At 46.6% G+C, this 19,219-nt stretch overlaps 1 protein-coding gene across 5 annotated transcripts in view; it reads left to right on the forward strand.

Annotated features, from left to right (window-relative positions):
- Nucleotides 1-19,219, forward strand: part of SH2B1 (SH2B adaptor protein 1) — a 551,274-nt gene that overhangs the window by 307,939 nt on the left and 224,116 nt on the right. The window lies entirely within an intron of this gene.

Here is a 19,219-nt window from a genome sequence, read left to right on the forward strand (position 1 = left end):
GCAAACTCCTGGAACAATGTATCCATTCTGGTTCTTCCCCTCAAAGTGAGCACTAATTAGAACTGTTATGGAAAATGTCATTATTATTTAAATGTAAAAAAAATTAAACGTCCCCCCCCCCCCCCCCAACATATACAACATATATTGCAGCATTGCATTGTTCCACTATTAGCATCCATTTTATGGTTGACAACAATGCACACACATTTACTCCATCTATCATATATGATAGGAAACCGCGCCGAGGAGCAGCGAGACGCCACAGCGCCCCCTGGTGGCTGCGCAGACCACCACACACTGTGGAAGATCACGTGAGGAGCGACGGAGCACACCCGTGATCAGGAAAAGGACTCTGTGGGGCAAAAAACTATTAAGAACAGTAAATATATCATACAACACCCCACAGGGGTCCCCAGTCAGCGCATAGAATCGCTAGGTTGAATTAAAGTAACATAGCCTAAACCCCCGTAGAGATGAGAAAAAAGGCACTTAACTGGCTGCGAAGCAGCGAAGAAAGAGGAGGAGGACCTAAGATGGAAGACCTATGTACATGTTGTGGACATTGTTGAAGGACTACTATGGGACTCCGCTCTCATGGAATGATGGGAGTTTTAGTTTGTTGGACACTGAAGATCCATTTGTTTTGCGGTTAATGCTTTCTTTACCTAGTTTCTGGTATATATAAAGCATTTATACAGTTTTTTTCTGAGCTGCTGTGAAAAAGTATAGCATAATTCGAAGCCTCCGGTCCTGACATAAAATCATGATGAAATGAGCAAAGATGTAGTTATTTTATTTGCTCATGTCTTCAAGAAAAGCACCTGTGCCTTCTACCTCATGAAGCAAAGAATTTGTGGGCCTTTGTATTCATATGAGGAACAAACATGTCTGTGTTGCATAGGCCACACTTTGTAGTCATTGTGGTCTGTAGGGTGCCCAGAGTCCCAGTCTGCTGTGACAAGTTTTAGACTCCGTAAATATTTCACTTGCACTGAGATCTCATGACTCCGGAAAAACCCCTTCGCAATATGTGCCACTGTCTTGGATCTCCTTCTCATGAGTTGCTTGATCTACCTCTCCCTGGTATACAGCCCATGGTTAGGATCAATCAGTTTGCTATCCCTCAGTGTTTGGTTGAAAAAGATGCTGCCAGCTATTCCAAACTTTATGAGGTCTATGTTTTTATTTTGTCTTTATTACCAAATACTGACTAGCCTCTCTTTTTTTTGTTTTTACTGCCACAAGAACCCTTGGTGTCTGTGCATTTATAAATATATTTAGCATAAGATATCTTCCAATAGCCAGGTGTTGTAGTGTTATGCAGGCTGTGCTTTAGGGAGCCGAATCCTGAGCTCTTTGTGAACTTTTGCGTAGTTGCATTCACCCTTCTCCTCAGAGTTCCAGTTGCTGACTGCAGTGATCATGCAGCCGTTCACCCTAGGAATTCTTTAGGACCACATAATATCACAAAGTTCCAGTTGGGTAGCCAATCTAGCCAGCGTGGTACACTTGTCATGGAGCAGCTGGCATCTGCCAAGTGCAGTTGGATAATTCCCAATTGGGTGTATCACTGGTATTTTAGGAACATTGTCTGCTGACCTTAAAAGGTCCCCCAGTTTGGGTTCCAGCGTCGGCCACATCATGCTGGGGGTGCTTATCCTCCTCACTTGTGCGCTCAGGCTTTTGCTTCCAATTTCCTACCCTTGCCAATCTTGCTGCCTTGAACAAAAAAGTGCCTGGTAACCCATACTCTTGTCCCTTCATGCAAGGTGAAAGGAACACACAAAATGCTGTGAAGCTGGTCTACCCGGCCCACATGGATGCCCCAGGTTCCAAAGGTGTGGCAGCCATTTGACTTTGGGTGTAGCCACCACCATTTACAATTACTCTGCTCTTACAGGATACTGGGGTTGAGGTGAAAGTGATATACTCCCTCATGTTATTAACCATGCTATGTTTGCAAAGCATGTATTCTGTAAATGACATAGTACTAAAGCTACAATATCACCAGTACAGTCCTCTTGTGCCCCCTTCACATGCTCAGCTCACATATTGAATAATTAAACCATATCTGTATTATTGCTACTTCTATAAATGTATGCGAGTGTCACTCTGGCATTGTGGCCCAACATAAAGCTTAAACTTTTCAGATACCCAACCGCCAATACTCTTGATTTTGACTCCTTGAATACCATGGTTACTGCCCCAATTTTAAGAGTTTGCTGAGAATATGCTTTCTGTGTAACTCTGTTTGCTGGGCTTTGGGCAGCACTTTACGAAACTGGAACATTGTGAGAGGTTTAGTGTCCATGTGTATACACAAGAGCCCTGGCATTCACAGGAGTGCTACCATGTATTTCTGTAACAATGACTAAACAATTTTTGCTCCCCTTCGGGGCACAAGAAGTGATGGCGGTCCCTCTACCTGGCAGGTCTCTTCTGGAGCTCCTGACTGTAATATGCATGCAGCAAGCGCTGGCTTAATCTGCACTGCAAATATCCCTTTGGAGCAACCCACAATCACTCTGCGTCCAAAGGCAAAAAACAGTGCCAAAGAGAGGGCCTCCCTGATTAATATTTCTTCATATTTGGAGGGACAGATTGTAGGAAAGTGGGTTTCTGTTGCAGTAACCCCCCCCCTCCTCCTACACACTTTTTGCCAGATTTCTGATGCACTTAGACTTGATGTGCCCTAGGTCTCTGCCAATCAGGTTGTCAGGGCCTGTGTTCTTTCCCAAAACGTTACCTTTGTACCCCCAATTGCCATCTCTCTGGCCACATGCAAGTCCCTTGCAAAAGATACCATGGGCACCAAGGGCACTGTGACCAGGGAAGGCCTCTAAGGCTGCAGCACATATTGTGCCATCCTTAGAGGTTTGGTACCTTAACGCACATTCACTGCCATTGGAGGCTGTGTGTTTTTGTGCAGAAAAAAGTGGAGTCGACATGGCACACTGTACCTTGCCTGCTACCCACTGCCTATGGTATAGGTAAGACACCCCTCTAGCTGGTTGCACTATACCACTGGTGAGGATACAGTTGCATAAGCACTCTACTCCTACGGTCTCTACGTCCATTCTTGTACATTGGAAGTGCAGCAATGCCATACAGAGTATATGGTTTGTCATTACAAACTTCACATCACCATAATGGCTTTACTGAATTCTGGGAAGTTTGGTATCGAACTTCTCAGCATAATAAACCCACACTAATGCCAGTGTGAGATTTTATTATACAATGAACTCCGAGGGCATCTTAGAGATGCCCCATGAAAACAACCAACCTCTGGTGAGTTCCCTGACTGGTAAACACTAGCCTGCCACCACAAGACATGTTTCTGGACTCCTGGGGTGGCAGCCCTCGCTCCTTGAGCCCAGAAACAAAGCCTTTCCTGAGCGGGGTGGTCACACCTTCCCCAGGCCAGATAGAGCCATCTGTGGCATGGGAGCTTTAAAGGCCTTGCTGCCTTTGTAACGCGACCCCAGCCTCTCCTTCTATCAGGAGAAGGCCCCTTCCTGTCTCACCCCATTTTCAGCGGGAAGACAGGTGGGAAAATTTAAGAAGCCCAGGTGTGTTCACCTCTGCCACCCGACCCCCAGGTAGGGAAGCAGGGTAAAGCCCACTTTTCATTGCCTGGCATACATTGCCCGGGTTAGGGATTGTGCCCAATTCCTCACGTGGGGTGAGCACACCAAGGGTGTAGTCATCCTGAGGTCAGTAGCCTATTGGCTACTGACATCAATACCCCTAAAACACCCCCTAAATATATATTTAGGGGCAGCCCTGAACCCAGAAGGCCGATTCCTGCAACCTACAATGGATGAAAGAAGATGCACAGCAGAGGAGCCTGCTGAGAAGAACTTACTTTGCCCCAGCACTACAGGCCCGTTTGCAGTCTCCAAAGATCCTGCGCCAAGAGTCTCCTTGTCCTGCAGCCAGTGACCTCCAGAACCCCTGGGAGGACTAATTGCCTTCAACAAAGACTGAATCTCCTGTGAAAAGCAGCTCTGTTAAAAAGAAATGCCAAAGAAAGACTCAGAGCCTGCTGAATATAAACCCAATACCTGGAACCATCAATGCACCTCTCACCTACGCCCGAGTCTGAGTAGCCCACCAGTCCCCGCAAAGTCCACCAGCGCTCCAGAGTCCGATTCCACTGTGGGTTGACCCCTTCAGGACGTCGCCTGCCGCCTCTGCACTGAGACCCTACCCCCAAACCACGAGTGGCACGGTAAGGTGAAATCCGACCTCAAAAGGCACCCGTGCATTTGGTGGCCCGGGAGAGGATGACCGGAGGTGCACCTACATCCCCGAGCCCTCCAACTTACCTGCCCAGCTGTTGGTTCCTCCTGGATCACTTCCTAGACCAAGCCTGCAGCCAAAACCGGCAACTCCCATTAAAAACAAATTATTTGCACAGGAAGGTTTCAGTGGCACCCAATGTTTATTTATTTTATTTATAAAGTTTTATATAGAGCGAACTTGATCCCGAAGAATATCAGAGGGCTTTACAATTTGAGGCAAATTTGGGTTTCTTGCCTTCTCCTCTACACCCGCTCTAGTTCGATTCTCCAATGTTGCCCATGTTAATTCGTTCCTCTTGCTCCCAAACTATGCCACAAGATTCTACTATCAAAATTCAAGACATAAAAAGCACAACATGCTTAGCAACTTGAAGGTCAGAGGATAACTTCATATCAGTTTAGCATAATTTATTGTCTACTTGTCCTCTGGAGAAAACTGTCTTTAAAACCTGCCCTTGCGAGAAATCTTGCAGTCTGGGCATTGGACGATATGAATCACCCACCCGCTTTTTCTGTTAGGATGTTGCACATTTCTGTGAGGAGGGCCCCACTTTTTCTCATGTGACAGAAGGCAAATGCCTGGAGGTGTCTGATTCTATGCCCAGTAAGGTGAGGTCTTGAGTTGGACCATGGTCTTCTCAGGTGCCAGAGATACTCCAACTTCTTCACACAGCACTTGGAAAGCCAAAAGGGTTTTCTGACCTTCGTTTGTTTCTGCCTTCCTGATGAATAAAATCATCCTTTTGACCGCCAATTCCAAAAAAAGATGAATACCTCAAAGAAAGAGCAAAATGCTGCACAACCCATTGGCATGCACTTGCCGAAGGAAACGTGGTCACGCCAACACATGTCAAGCAAGGGGAAACTTGTAGGGTGCACTGGTAGTAGCCTGAAGACCGACTCGTTCTATCTCTGTCAGCTGAACATTTAGGCTTCCGGAGCTGACCAAATTCACTGCATCATCAAAGCAAGCAACTGAGCAAGACCCTTCAATGAGGTAATCATTTACTAGTGTCAATCGAATTATGGTTCCCTTGCACCTGTTGCTTCACCTGTGACTCTGGGTGTGTGCTGCTTCGGACAATGCTTGCTACTGGCTCACACAAGGTGGGAAGCAAATCACTGCACGGACATGGCTAAACTTGCTTGCTGTCCCCAAGTGCATGTACCTCTGTTGTAGAGGTGGCACACTTAGTTGACCTGCCTCTGCCTCCCCCCGAAAGGGCTGCTTGAAATCTTTTCTATAATAGTTTCCTCTGTCAAATCCCAACTTGGATGTGCAAGTCTTGTTGCTCCAATCCCTGGATGCTGGTGCTTATCTGGGCCCCCATGTACTGCATCCCCCCCATTGAGCTTGCATTAGATATAGATCATCCTATTGTATTTACAAAGTGCTGGGCCTTGCTCTGGGAACGTTTCCATAATTATTCAGAATGTTGAGAATACTTCAAGCCAGTTACCTAAGGTCTGATCAGGCCTAGCTCTTTTAGCCATGGTTTCCTGTCATTTTTATTGCATGTCAAAGAGACTGTCTCAATGCTCTTTGTTGTGCATTAGTGGGGTGAACATATCCATGAATTCTCTTTTCCAAATTCTTTTTTTGCATTTAAGGGTCCTAATTAGTGCTTAAGAGGGCCTTTGTTGCGGGGAATGAATAGAAGGAAGAGAAGGACTGTGAGCCTTCCTAAATACACCAATCTTAGCCAGGACATGTCACCCTCACGGAAAGCTGGAAAGATATATTGCACTAGCTTTAGCTGGCCTGATTAGCCAAATAGCCACCGAAAAAATACTATTCCTCGGAACAGTAGGGGAAACCCTAAAGAACTGCACCATTTAATGTTCCACTGCAGGTGACTTGGCCATCCACCTTCCACTCCATGTAAAAAGCATAAGTTTAAGAGCCACCATCATATAGGATATTTTTTTTACAGTACACTTTTGAAGCTGCTTAGCAAAAATGTGCTTTTATCTTACTGGAATTGAGGCCTTATACATGTGTAAATGTCCCACTGATCACCAGCTATTTTTTGTCCTGCAGAATTGCCCATGAACGCAACCTAAACTTTTAAGTTACCTCCTGTCCCTAAGTAACTAATTCAAGAAAGTGCAGTTAGTGTTTTAATGGTAAAGACTTGTTTTTTTAATCTAACACTGAATACCTGCACGTTATTGCTGTTTTTCATCACTGTAAATAAAAGCCAATTTAATGGTACTCTATCGGTATCTGTAGAGCGAAAGATTGAGTTGACCTTTAAAGAATTCAACCTTGATATATGTAGATCATGGATTGGGACCTCATCATGTTACACTATCCATTCCAAAATTACCTAAGTGCTAGCCCTGATTGACCCTTAATTGGATAGCACATAATGGATAAAGGCTGCCATTGAGTGACAAGTTTGTCACACTTCATGTGACTTTAATATGCTATGACGATAGTGACTTCCTGCGTTTTGGCCCATGTAAACTCTGAATCACAGACCCTAGCAGAACTGGTATAACGACTCAGATTGTGTGGGTCTGTCTTGTTACACTAAACATAGAAGATCTGTGGTCTTTTACATCAAAACTACAAAACAGCGCAAGCTGTCTGGTTGTGGAAGACATACTGTGAACTTATCAAGAACTTAAAGGCATAAAGCCTGCACATTTTTTACCATTGTTTGGCTTTATTGTCACTCTTTTTTGCTTTCTCTATTGGATGGCTTTCCTTGTTTCAGCCTCTCCATCTTTTCCTTCCCATGAAGCATAGCATCCTTACCATCTCTTTAGTTAGCTGGCTTCTGTGCTTTCACTTATCACTATTAAGAAGCTATTAATACATTTTGTTTAAGCACTCTGAGTGTTTTCTCCAGCTGGCTCCGTTATGTGCCTTTCTCCCCTCCACGTATCTCTCACCCATGTGCTGCTCTCCTCCCACCCATTGTTATGCTGCTCTGTCACCCATTCGCTTCTACCCCCCTCCATGTTGCTCTCTTTTGCCCTTGTTCTCTCCCTCGTGTTGCTTTTCAACATGCCTGCCGTGTTTCCTCATCCTTCGCATCCCGTGTTGCATTGTTTCACTCTCCTTTCCAACTTGCACATTGTGTGCTACTTTTAAAAAAAAAATCTTTTCATTAAGATAATAGGCTCTATGACAGTAACATACCGTACACCATTTGATGGTGGGTGGACATACATGCGACTGAGGGATGCGCAAGTTTCGGCACAAACGTTACGGTCTGCATAGTCCGTTACAAAAGTGCATACAATATCATTCAGTAACAGAAACAGATTGGGTATCCATCACCTCCCCCCTATACAGTCTCCACGCTCCCCAGATCTTTTCCCACTTCCTCGAACATCCTCTGCTCTTATAGATCACCTTCTCCGCCCTCTGGCACCAATCCAGGTCGTTCTCCCGCTCTTCCACAGTGGGTACCACATCGCTACCCCACAATCTAGCTATGTTTCTCTTGGCAACCATGCTTGCCAACGCTAACCAGGTCTTCTCCCATTTGTGCAATGTAATATCACTTGTTACTCCCAGGATGTGCCAACAGGCCTCCAGAGGAACTGATGCACCAACCACCTCAGACATGACATCTGCCAGGTGTGTGCTACTTTTTAAAAGAATATTTGTAGCTACTTTTTAGGTTAAGCCTACTAGAGAGGGTAAGCACGGTCTGCTGCTAGGAATGTTGTGGCTTACCATGGGCTTGGTGCCTGGCCATTACATACCATTGGTTGTTTTTTCTTATCCCTCTTATTTGCTTACTTCTTATTCGTGTTACAGTTTGGAAATCTTATCTTTGGCCCTCTCTTGAAGCAGTGCCTTTTTACCATGTGCTATACCTGGTGTCTGTGTTTGATGTCAGGGGACTACTTTTTTCTTTTTGTGTAAGCACTGAGTACCTGTGTTTTTAAGTGATCTCCCTCGTGTACTTCTGTCCACCGGTTTGCTGCTGCCTGTTTCTGCGTGCCTCTCCCCTTCCTCTTCACCTCAACTCTCATCCTGTTGCGCTCCCCGTGTGCTTCTACATGTTACATCCGCCCTCCCTGAGTTGCCTGCCTGTCCCCCTGCACATCCTGTGTCCTCTTGCACTCCCCATGTTTCTGCATTTCCCTACCTTCACTTATTGCTTCCATGTCTCCCTGCCCTCCTTGTGTTGATCTGTGTACACCCACAGTAAGAAATCGGGTTATGAGTTGAGGAGGGTAAGAACCCATCTCAAGAAAGTAACAATCATTTTTTAAGTGGCAAAAGCTTATTGGGACACATGTCCATGAAACATCATAAATCATAAAATAGTGTAAAAGCCACAAATACATACATAAAACCAATTGGCCCGATATACACTTAAAAACCCTGCTCAATAAATAAAATTAAACTGGCAAATCCCACTGCAACGCCATAAAACCGCATCTCAGACAATAAAGCCATTCCCTCCCACCTGGAGAATATGAAATATTTTTTTTTTAAAAGGGTCTTAAGAACTTGATACAAGCTATCGGATAAAATGTGCAACCCAACAAGGTATGACATACAGAGCATTTTACAAGAAGAGGGGCATGAACAAACTCAATTTTCCCTTCATACCGCATTTTACCAAGCAGGGTTAGATAAGATGTGATTGCATCTCAGTCTAATTTTCAAAATTTCTTTACGAAGCTTCACCCTGACCGCACGTGTGCAATTTAAACATTAATGAGTGTTTCTCGAGTAAGTAGGTAAAATCTCTCCGGTATCCCACTTTCTTGGCCAATTCCCTCCGTGTCTGTTTGCTAGGATGCTAGGAAAGGGTGACTAACTTTAGATTGAGCTCAATATAGTGTGAATGGATTTAAGATCGAATATTCTGTTACGATGTTCCGAGCCCATTCCCCTTTGTCGGCAAGGATTTCTTCCCAACATAATTTAGAGCTGTTCATTACATCTACATCCTGCCCTAACTTATTTAAGAACTTGAACGGAAATTGACCAATACATACCAAGGGTCCAAATTCAATTCTCTTCTTATACCCTGGACTATTGGAGCCTGGGATGAGCTTAGTAGGCCTTTAAGTACTGGAAATGTCCACCACATCCCATTTGAGTGAAGGGTCAAATACAGGAATTTCAGCACCATACAGGGCAGGAGGCAGTATTTTCTCTTCATAAGCTTCAATGAGGAAGCCAAAAACATGCCCCATACAGTTGATTAAACTTAGCCAAACACCTGTTTTTTTAACAGAGTCCTGGATATTATGTTCCTCATATTGGCATCCCACTTTACATTTCTAGAATATCTAGGCCCCAGATATTTATATGCATCTACCACTTCAACTGGGGTTAAGGTAAAGACCCACGTAAACTTTGTGGTCCTTTTCCCACACGCCATTATTTTAGTTTTTGCCATTTTTATGGTCCGGGAATTAGCTTTACTATAAGTATCATGAGTCTCTAATTTCCTTTGTAGGCCCAGTGGTGTACATTCTACCAAAATTAAATCATCTGTATAGCACAAGCAAGGGATAAGAATGCCCACATTTTTTGAGAAAATGAATTAATGATTTTAAAAATGCGGATAAATCGGCCAAGAATAGACTAAATAAGGTCTGGGCCAGGACACATCCATGCCGGAGACCATTACAAATAGAAACCCTCTGGGCCAAATGCCCAGAGCTATCCAGCTTAATCTGCACCCATTGATATCATGTTGTGTCGGGATCATACAAAGAAACTCTCTTGGTATATCCAAGCAATGAGCTTTTCCCACAGAGCTCCCCTATCAACTGTGTCAAAGGCTGTGTGCAAATCTATGAAATAGCAACTCTGCTTTTTATTTACTACCACAGATTTCTTTGTGAAGACCCATAAGGCAAAGCAGTAATTCTGACCCTAATTAACTCTCACCCCTACTACCCCTGTTCGATAGGAATGATCCTATTTATCTGAGCCCATTCCTCCAAATGAAATAGGATTAAGAAAAGACCTTCTCTGAGATCTCTAGGAGGATTTTCAGCCTATACTTCGAGAGGAGAATACCATTTACTTTTTCCAGAATGGGCTTCACTACCGAAGGAGGATAGGACCCCATTGTAACTATCCAACCAGGTAAGATATCCATACATCTTCAGAAATCATACAGCGCTCGCTCCATGGTGTGCATTACTGAGTTTCCTAACCTTTTAACAGAAGCCTCATTGTTCCCCTTGCTGAATTATCTCTAGAATATCAGACCGATGCTTAAAAAAAAGATTCTCTCAGCAGTTGTCTATTTTGGCCTCTTAATCGCCTCAAATCTTCCATACAAAGAGTTGTAATTACTCATTTATGCTTTTGAGTAGCCTGTCAAAAGTGGGATTTCATATTCTGACAGGTCACGTTATACCAATTTACAACTCTATCATGGACTTACTCTTGTGCCATACGATTTTTTAAATGTACTTAAATATATGTTAACACGTTTTCTAAAACCATATACCTAACTAGAATACCTTGAATCGACTGATCTATTGCAACAACAGTGTCCAAAATTTGGTACATGAACATATGGCTTAAGTGGAGCAGATCCAAACATGGTGTCAACCTCCATGGATAACTTATGCCCGGGGGTAAAACCCTGTCAGCCACTGTCGGTTCACCAAATCATAGAGTAGCAGAGAGCCCAATGATCACTTCCCTGAAAGTCCATTACCTTAAAATCCAAATGATACCCACACTGCCATGCTGGAACAAATGTGTAATCGATCTGGCAGCCCTGGAAACTAAAACAAAATGTCTGGGCAACCAGAGTATCCTTTTTCTCGAAGCGTTCATTCAAACACAGACGTTTCTTATCTACTAACCAGTGACACATTACCTCTGTCTCTTTATGAAGTGCTCCTCTTGGGGGAAAAGGCAGTGGGTATATTATAGTGCTCTAAAACCTCTTGCAGCACTTCATCTGTGTAGCTTAGATATAGATGAACGTTAAAATCCTCAGCCAGAATTAACATTGCTTTTGGAAATTACCTCATCACTTTCCTGTAGGAGCAAGCAGGGGTATCTGTTAGAGACATCTAGCCGCAGATTCCTTAACTTGGAATATCTCCAGGCGTCAGACTGGATCCGGAAAACTTTCCGCAGCAGCACCTCTGCGCGCCGGGGGCAGTTTTTCTTCTTTTCAACGTCCCAACGCGGATCCTGGAAGCCCAGCGGTTCCTTATCCTGTTTTTCGGGTCTTCTCGGCGACATTGGCGTCCCGGAACAGTGTGCAATGCCTTAGGGCTTTAAGGCGTGGGAGACCTGTGCATGTCAAATGTCTGTAACGGACCTGCACGCCATCTGTATGTGGTGCCTGGGAGAGCACCACGACTCCAAAGAGTGCGACACCTGTCAGCGGATGAAACCTAAGTCCTTACGGGAGCGTTGTATGAAATTGCTGGCCACACTGCTGTCCGGTCCTGCACCTTCGCGTCGCCGCTCTCCCTCTCTGGATCGAGCCGATTCCTGAGGTCGTTCCTGCGAACGTCGTTGGAAGGTGGGTAAACACTAGCATAAGTCGCGGAGGTCTTCCTTCTATATGCGTGACGCTGGCGCTCGCTCCTTGCTGGCCACGGGGGTCCAGCAGTCGCATCCTCCGTACCCTCCCTTTCCGGGTGCCTGAGAGACACGGGCCCAAATGGAGGCTTATTCTAAAGCACTCCACTCTTACTTTGGGTCACCCCCTCTCCCTGGTGCCCCTTCGGGTCCCATAGAGGTGGAAGGCACTCATGTTGGGTCCTTGCCGGCGGTTTCTTCCTCAGCGCCGGCTGTGTGCATAGATTCCGGTTCCGGAGTTGATACGCCGACGAGACACGACCCAGAGGGAACTCCCAGTCGCCCGTCTAGCCAGCCCCTTCATCTCCGCATAGGCCTGAGTGGCTTCCTGCGCTGACGTCGGAGGCAGCGCCGGGCTGGATGCCCTGTTCCCCACATGTTGCAGTAGGGTTGATGTCGGACGCCGCCCAGGCCGAGTCCCCTTTGGAGGTCGTCGATGTCCAGACGACTCCAACTCGACGTCGGTCGACGCCGGTGCCGACATCCTCTCTTCTTCTATTACATGAGGTTGGTGTCCCACCCGACTCCTCAGACATCGATGCGACTCCCATACGGAGTCGGTCGACACGGGCGCCTACGCCTCCTTTTATGCAGGAGGTTTAAGCTCCTCTGGAGTCCCAGATCTGGGGTAGTTTTGGTCCATGGTGCAGGTACCTTGTGTGGCGTGGCCTCCGGATCAGCCTCCGGCTCCTCCACTTTTGCTGTCTAGTGGATGGGGTAGTCTCCAACCGTCTCCTACCAATGGTTTATTATCACTTCCCCGGATGGCAACTGAGGCTAGTGCTGCCTATGCACAGGCTATTCACAGGGTGACAGCTATTCTTAGTTTTCAGTCCCCTGTGGTTTCCCTGCCTTCTGATCCCTTGTTAAATCTTCTCCACATGGAGCCAGTTGAGATGGAGCCTTTTCTGCTCCTTGAGGCATCTTTGTTTGACCTCTTGCTGGGCCCATGGGCGAGGCCTTCCTCTGGTGATCCTGTTGATCGGGCCATAGCTCGTCGACACCGTTCTGCCCCGGATGATCCGCTCTGCCCATCCCTTCACCCTAGAGCTCAGGGCCTAATTGTTCAGGTGACTTTTGACTTAGTCTTACTCCGCCTTACCATTGTTACCCCTCCACCAGGGAGTCTAGGTGGTTGGACATGTGCGGTCGCCAGCTTTTCACCTCTGCCAATGCTGGCATCCGCGCATTGAATACGGCTTGCTTGTTCGGATGCGCATCCTCTACCCTTTGGGACTTGGTCGAGACCCTTCTTCCTACTATTCTTGAAGGCCGGCGGGTTGAATTGTTTCGCATTTTGCATGATGGCAGGGGAATGGCGCAATTTTCCCTCCACTCTTCCTTTGACGCCACTGACTCGGTGGGACGAGCTCTTGCCGGGTCTGTGGCTTTGCGCTTCCATGCTTCGCTGCGGGACAGTCGTTTCCCAGACAATGTTCGGAATACTCTTAGAGATTAACCATTCAATGGCATGGACCTTTTTGACAGCCATGCACATTCAGCGGTCTCCCGCCTCATGTCTGGGCTAACGTGACTCTTGCGGCTCGTCCTGCCTTATGGTGTCTTTTTAGTCTGCGTAGGCGATGTTGCCTTGTTGGTTTGATTTCCCAACATGTCCTGGGTTCTTTGCATAGCACCCAGCTAGTGTAAGCAGTTGTTCCACCATCCCAGTATTCGTTCAGTCCTGACCGATGGCTGGTTCGGTCTTTACTTTGTCCTCTGAATGTGTGCTTTTCCCAAGAGGACTCCCCTCGCAGGGGTTAAGACTAAACCTATGTGGCGTATTAGCTGGCTTTTGGGTGACTGCCTTAGACTTGTTACGCTCCTATGGATGAGGAATCATGGACCTCCGTCTGGGGGTCAGGCCGTCCTATTTTCTGCTGCGATCCTTCCGTTCGCATCACTCTATTACGCTTCTGTTGCAATTGGCTCCAGTTGTATGTAGTGCAATTTCTAGGCCTAGGCATGAGTTCCTCACCGTGCGGCCTCTCCCTCGCCTGCCTTGACTAGGCTCTTATGTTTTTTCAGCGTTGCAGTGATCCTTTGGTCTATCGTGGCTGTTCTTCTTTTGACGTCCAGGGTCTTTCGGGGCCCTTGTACCCTTCACTTTAGGCGCAGTTCTTAACGACTGACGCCCTGTCCTTGCTTTGCGCCAGGGACAATAGCCGATGTACGGCACATTTATTACTGTTGGCGCACGCTTGGATACACAGCCCTTACGAGCTTGTCTTTCAAGGTAGCGGATCTGCCATGTCCGTCCCTGCTGTATATTGTCTTATGGCCTTGTTTCCCGGACATTTTCCCAAAAGCAGTTTTTCCACATCCCTGTTGCTTCCGCACAGGTGTTTTCCACGCTTCTGCTTTGGGTTCATTCTGTAACACTCTCAAGGGGAGTGCTCTCTTCAGGATACTCGCTTCTTGAGTCCCAAGACCTTTAGGTTGGACCCGACTGTTTCCGCTATTGTGCCTAGCTCCATCTCCTCCTCTGTTTTGCGGGGGACCGTTGTTCCTCCCGGGCGAGGGGCGGATGTCGCTTATTGACCTGAGCATGTCCTGTCCAGTTCTGCTTCTACATGTCTGTTGGTACTTTTCGCATTCCCTAGTCTATTGTTGTTATGCTTCATTTTTTGAGTGTCTTTCTTCTTATTCGATGTCTGCTGTGCTCTTACACAGTAGTATCTTACTGGCAACGTTCCTTCATGCGGTTTCCATGGTCTTTGACCAGGCCTGCTTGTGCTACAAGCTCTTATATGGGTGTCCGGCTTCCTGGTCTCCTTTTTGATGGCTGCCTTCTTCCTGTTGTGTCTCTTGCATCTGGGCTGTTCATGCTACCCTATAGGAGGGTGTTGCTATACTTTCCACGCTGCCTGCTTATGTACCTTCCGGTCTTCAGCTTGGCTATCATTCTAACTGTAAGTCCTGTTTGAGCACATCTGCTGGTTTTCGTCGGCCCTTTCACATATCTGTAACAGACCGACTATGTACTGGTGTGTCTTCTGTTCTCATACCTCCAGCATTTTCTGACCATGGGTTGGCATCCTGCCACTGCTGTCATACGTAATTTTGCTGGTGCGGGATTCAACAGTGCTTCTTTCCGCTGTTGTGCATACTGCACAGGTATCACTCACTCTGTCATACCAGTTGCCATCTCTCTGGGTCTTACTTAAGTTCGGCACTCCGGAACCTGCAGGTCTATCAGACCCTAGGTTCAGTTCCACTTTTTGCGAAGTCCTGCAATTTCCTTTTTACACCTACATGTCTAGTATGCGTTTTCTTTCTCTCACCCGGTATACATACAAGTGTTTTCAGGCTGTTCTTGGACGGCTTGTGGTGCCTTTGCGTCCCCATGTTTTCCGCTCTTTTATGAGCTTCATGGTTTGTTGTGGCTGCACTGGCTTGTGGTCCCCTGTGTTTCGTCACCTTGTTAACGGCTACATTCCCTCTGGAACTTGATGGGATTCAGTCGCAGACCCGCCTCTTCTATGGGTATGGCTATGGTATCGATTCTAAGTTAAGGAATCTGCAGCTAGATGTCTATATCAGATGGACGAGTTACTTATTTCGGTAACGATGTATCTGGTAGAAACACACTCTAGCCGCAGATTCCTTAACGTACGCTTGCCCTCCCCATTCTGTGAGGACCTTTTCAGGTGGATTTTTCTATGCTCGCCTCCCTCCGGGTGGCTTACCTTTCTACAGGGTGACTTTTCACTTCACTCTGACACACTGTGTTCATTCTGTTTTCACTGCTCTACTCCGCCCGTTCACATGATTTTGGCAGTATGCTTATATGTCATGTCCTTTCCAACCTTGTACCTGGATTGTATAGTGTGGGATCTATTCAGGTATTTGCCCACCCTCCGCTCTCCCCTTCTCGATCACCTTGGGGTCTCTCACCACCCCATTGGTTCCAATCTAGGGGCTCTGCCTCATTCTATCGGTCTTTTATTGGGGTTACAACGTCTTCTTCTGGTGACGTCTTATGGTGAACTTGTCCTTGAATCCTATGTCTGGCCTTGCTGTCCTTCATGGTTATACATTATAGTTGCAGCCTGCTGTCGTCTGCCATGCTGTTTCTTCACATCTTCATCTGCCTCCACAGGTGGTTTGGCCTTCGTGTTTGTGGGGTTGCTTCTCAGAGCGGTGCTCTGCTCTTTCCTTTTACTTTTCAGGATACAGTGCCTGGCACTGTCCTTTGTTTCTATTTTTCTTAATTTTTGAACACTGTTCCCATATTCTCACAGTTTTTGGTGGAAACGTTTCTCTGACGAAAACGTACGTCAGTGTGCCGGGAGGGGCATATATGGCTCCGCTGAGTTCACGTCCGTGGACGACGTCAGGGCGGAGCCGTGCGGCGCCATCCCCGACGCGCAGAGGTGCTGCAGCGGAATGTTTTCCTGATCCAGTCTGACGCCTCCGGAGATTCTAAGTTACGAAATCTGCGGCAAGACTGTGTCTCTACCAGATACATCGTTACCAAAGGTATGTAACTTGTCCATCAACTCAATTATGCATTCTATGCTGTTCCTCTTTATGCATATATACATATATCAGAGCAGAGTACCTATAAACATTCATCTTCACCCACAGCCAAGCTGCAATGATCTGTAGTCTGCTGAAAGGGGAGATTGTGATCAAACTTTTCTTTACTATTTTAGTAGAGATTAGGGTCAGGATTTCCAGGTTATGAGGTTTCTCAAGTAATCACAGTCCCAGTCATGGTGAGTCAAAGTAATGAAATTAACTTGAGCGCAGCCCCCTGGTAACAATGTCACAGAGCAGATAGGCTTATCTTTGAGGCAATGTGTAAAGTATTTATGCAGTACTTAAACTGTAATAAAGTTGAAATGAAAAACCCAAAATAAATGAGAAAAATAGAGTAAAGTTCAGTAAACTAAATAACACCAAAATGACAATTCAAGTGGCATGGGATTTCTGAATTTTTAAAGTTTTAAGTGGAAACCGTGCCATGAAGCACAAAGTGCTAATTATATTAAATTGTCGGGGTAGACCAGGAGATAGGCGCAGTTTGCAACTGACCGCAATCACGCACAGTTTGGATACACTAATAGGTTTGTCCTCAACAAAGATTGTACATTCTGACTTGGTCCTTCAAGCCACAATTTATCACAGTAGTACGTGTTTAAAAGGCCCCCCTCCCCGGCCCTCAGTGGAGGCACTTATAGATTCTTAGGGTGTCCGGTACAGTTCAGTCCAAGTCTAGTTGCCAGCAATCAGCTGGGCAGTTGCAGGAAAAGCCTTTTGGATCTTATTGTATCCGTCTGGATTGAACAGGATGTCAGCCTTATGACCCTTGGAGTCCACTTCTTTGTCCTGGGTTTTCGGGGAGAACAGGTCCAGTCCTTCAGTGGCCAGTGAAAATGCCATTTATTTCTGATTTGTTGTCATGCCCTCGGTGGAATCCGATTCACACTTTTTGGGGACCCAAGTGCCTAATGTAAACATGCCTCTATCCGCCCTGTTTTGTGACTGGTGCCTCTGGTATTCCAGTGCTCTGTATTCCCTACAAGGTTTGCAAATTGCAGTGAAGTACAGAGTATGCAAAGAACAATGTGATATTTATGAGCAAGATGGTGGAGTTGTGGCTTGTGTAGGAAGCTGGCTCTGTATATACTATACCAAAGTAGGGTATAGTGTGAGTCCAAAGGGATCCCCAGAGGTCTAACAGAGGCTAAATTAGATAATCGCAAACAGTTCTCTTTGCAGTAGTGTGATCAAGCAGTTCTTATCTGGAGAGTGTGTTAAGCATTTATTGTATTCACTCAATCAAGACTGCTGGCACACGCTCATAGACATAAATCAGGCCAATTAGGAAAGTATAAAAAAGATATACTTATGTTTTATATCTAGAACCAAGTAGGCCTAGGCACAGGGAAGTAAGATATACTTCCAAATGCAAAACTTTACAAAGAAATGCAATTGTGGGTTTAGGGCAAACTTACTTTATTTTACATTCAAATGTCAGTTTAACACAGAAATTTTTTGGCACAAAAATCATAACATTGGTTCCTATGGGTGTTACAAAGGTGATCAGTTTGCAGGTAATTAAACAACCTGTAAGTATGGCTTTTGCGTTTAGGACCAAGGGTCCCCCAGATCCAGTTAGGCACTCAAATAGTACCACTACCAGCACTAGGGCAGCCGGATGAAGAGTTCAGAGGCCCAATGTTAGCCAATGGGGCTAGGGAGGCGTCAGTTGTGGGCTGCTCACGAGCAAGCCATGCAGATCTGGGAGCAAAGCTCCTGGGGTTAGGATCATCACTGCAGGGGCCAACAATCTGCACAGGAGCTGCACCACAACCAGCACGGAGGTGGCTGGATGTAGAATTCCAAGAAGACGTCAGGAGCCCTGTGGTTTGCAGTGGAGATCTCTGATTCAAAGAAAATGCTGCAGGCACCATTGGTTGCGCCACCCAAGGCTGTGGGGCGTCTGGTGCAGGGGTGTCTTTTGGCACAGATCTGATCTTCTTACCAACTCCAGTCGGGGAGACACTACTGATGGAGGCTGCAGGTGTTGGCTTGAAGCTAGAGGTAGGTCGGGGATCACCAGAATCCACGTCAGGATCACGGAGGAGACCTCGTAATGTTGGGCCACTTGAACTCTGGCCGTGGGCATTTGGTGCAGAGTGGTGCAGAACCGCATAGCCACCTGGATCCAGCTTCTATGTTGAAGTCTTTGGCTGAGCAAATCTGGTGCTCACAGGAGACAGTCTTTAAGATGAGTGTAGGTCAGGGGTTCTGGGGGGCTACTGGTTACTGGACATGCCGGGTTTTCGCTGTAGGCAGGTCAGCGTCGGGACAGGCCGGTAGGGCTGAGGCCAAAGCAGTTGATGTTCTCTTCTTCCTGAGTTATGGCTCTTCGGTCCTTCTTTCTTCCTTGAATCTGAGGAAGCAAGGTTCAAGGGCACCCCTAAATACTACATTTAAGGGTCTTTACAGGGTTGTGCAGGTCGGGACCAATAGGTCCCATCCTTGGGGTGGGTACACCCCCTATTATGCCACCCTCCTGTTGGATGGGGGCTTGAGCCTCTCGAATTGGCTGGACTGAGATGTGTGCCTCACCTCGCCTCCCCCACCTCAGGAGTGGGGTTGGCAAAGGTGGGCACACCTCTCCGCCTAACTTGATTTCCCGTCTATTCTCCCGCCCGAAGTGGGGGTCAGAATTGATGGGAGCCAGATGCTGGGGTCATCAAACGGCAGGAAACGCTTACAAAGGCAGCAGGCCTTTGAAGCTTCCCTTTTGTGGACCCGGTCCATTTTGGGGGAGGAGACAAACCACCTGTGCCCAGGATGGGCTTTGTTTCTGGACCCAGAAAGCGGAGGCCCTCTACCCAGGGGTCCAGAATCC

The sequence above is a fragment of the Lissotriton vulgaris genome, chromosome 7, assembly GCF_964263255.1.
Source record: "Lissotriton vulgaris chromosome 7, aLisVul1.2, whole genome shotgun sequence".
Classification (NCBI taxonomy): domain Eukaryota; kingdom Metazoa; phylum Chordata; class Amphibia; order Caudata; family Salamandridae; genus Lissotriton; species Lissotriton vulgaris.